The following is a 2,074-nucleotide window of genomic DNA, read 5'->3' on the forward strand; positions in this document are numbered from 1 at the left end:
AAATTTTACTTTCCTGTGTCACTTCACACTGATTAGAAAAAAAGTAATTTAGTGGAAAACCACTTAACTATTCCCTTTCCCAAATTCAGTTGTCATGAATTATAAATTTATTGTAATTCATTTGTTTTTATTATTATTTACCATAAGTGCATGAAAAAAAGCTGTACCCTATAATGCTTCTTTAAAAGTTCCAGTATTTAAAGTAAAATCTTAGACAGTTAAGGCATTTCAAAGTATTTTCATTCAAGGAATGTTTGAGCTTCCAAATATGAAAAATTGACTCTTACATGTGTCAACGTTAAAATAAATGTATTTCAGATAGTTTGAAAATAATGTTGGTTGATCTATACCTTGCTGCATTCTTCAATATCTGTACCATGTAAAAGAAGTGTTTCTATCATGGATGTATCTTCATTATACACAGCATAGTGTAGAGCAGTCCTTCCATAGAAACCCATAATATTTGGATCAGCACCATTTTTCAGCAGAATAGTTGCACAAACCTCCTGCCTCAGTTGTACAGCCTGTCAGTATTAGACCAAGAAACATGCAAATACTGAAAAATCAAAGTAAACACTCCATATGATTTACTAACTAGTTATATAGTGGTATCCAATGAGATAAGTTCATTTTATTCTATGTACCTAAACCAAATCCATCTCATGCTCAAAGAGTCAGCTACTATATACCTTGATCAGAGGTGTCCTGCATTCACGGTCGTAGAGGTTAAGCTCACATCTTCTGGACACCAGGAGAGATATGACTTCCAGTTGGCCAGTGGCACAGGCCAAATGTAGGGCAGTCCTGCAAGAGTGACAGGACTTTTTAAAACAGGTAACTGTAAGCATTAATTAGCGTGTTATTTCTCTGTCTTCAAAACAAATATTTAATTTTCTTGTGAAGAAAGTACAACTTTTGTTAGCGCTTATTACTCACCACATTAATGAAAGAGCAGGCTATTTAATAGAAAAAGCTTGACTTTTGGATTCAGTTTAATTGGGGCTTAAAATTTACTTTCAGCTCTGTCACTTAGCTATTATTTAGCCTTTCTTTGCTTCAATTTCCTTATCAATAAAATATATAAGAGAATAGTAGCTATCCCACAGAACACTGCTGTGATGCTTACATGAGAATCTATGTACAGCATTTAGAACACTTCCTAACACAAATAACAGCTCAATAATTTTTAGATATTACTTCTTATAAAGACATTTTAATTAAGTAAAATGATACAATCATATCTATGTTGAGGTATCTATTAAAGATTAGATGTATCATTGTATTTCAATCATTCTCAGATGCTCTTTTTCTCACTATTCTCTTATATAGTAGCATCTCCTGACATTGGGATACTGTTTACAATTCATTATTTATTACAATTATAACTGGCAACATTTTAAACATTATCTTATTGATATATAATGTGGCATCACCCAATCCATGATGCCTTACATTAAGTACATAGAACAGGCAGTTCTACTCATATAATTGGCACCTAAATAAAGTACTGTGGAAAAAGAAGGCAAAAATAAAAACAACAAATTTTTAAAGCAAAGTAATTCTTACTTCGATTTTCAAAAAAAAAATAATCCAAAGAAAACTCAGTATTCAAATGAATAGGTATAGCTCCTTTTTTTCAATACTTATAGAATGTTATGTAAATTAGGTATTTGCAATGATTAATAGTAAATTTGAGACTGCCGTAAGTTTTTGAAAGGTCAGTTAAAGGTTATCTTTTACTATTTTCTAACTTCAGAATTGCTTTTGTTCCAAAAAAAAGAGAAAGGAATAAAAGATCCAATTGGGATTCAGTCCTAATGCTTCCATTTTAAATCTCTCAGCTTGCTCAGGGTGGGCAGCTAAACATGAAGTTGTTAAGGGTGGAAGAGTCCTGAGAGATGGTAGAATGTGTCTGCTACATAATAGATATTCAGATTATGCTTGATGAATAACTGGATTGAAAGAATGCATACATACGATCTGAAGAGAAACTCATAGGTGGGAACTGAACAATGAGATCACTTGGACTCGGGAAGGGGAACATCACACACCGGGGCCTATCATGGGGAGGGGG

At 32.9% G+C, this 2,074-nt stretch overlaps 1 long non-coding RNA gene across 1 annotated transcript; it reads right to left on the minus strand.

The window, feature by feature from the left end:
* Positions 1–222: 222 nt before the first annotated feature.
* LOC105553687 lies at positions 223–806 on the minus strand. The gene is made up of 2 exons (XR_001008194.1): positions 690–806; positions 223–524 (listed from the first exon to the last, which is right to left on the minus strand). It is a non-coding gene; the product is annotated as an uncharacterized LOC105553687 (long non-coding RNA).
* Between the last annotated feature and the right edge of the window lie 1,268 nt (positions 807–2,074).

The sequence above is a fragment of the Mandrillus leucophaeus genome, unplaced genomic scaffold, assembly GCF_000951045.1.
Source record: "Mandrillus leucophaeus isolate KB7577 unplaced genomic scaffold, Mleu.le_1.0 Scaffold602, whole genome shotgun sequence".
NCBI classification, from domain to species: Eukaryota; Metazoa; Chordata; class Mammalia; order Primates; family Cercopithecidae; genus Mandrillus; species Mandrillus leucophaeus.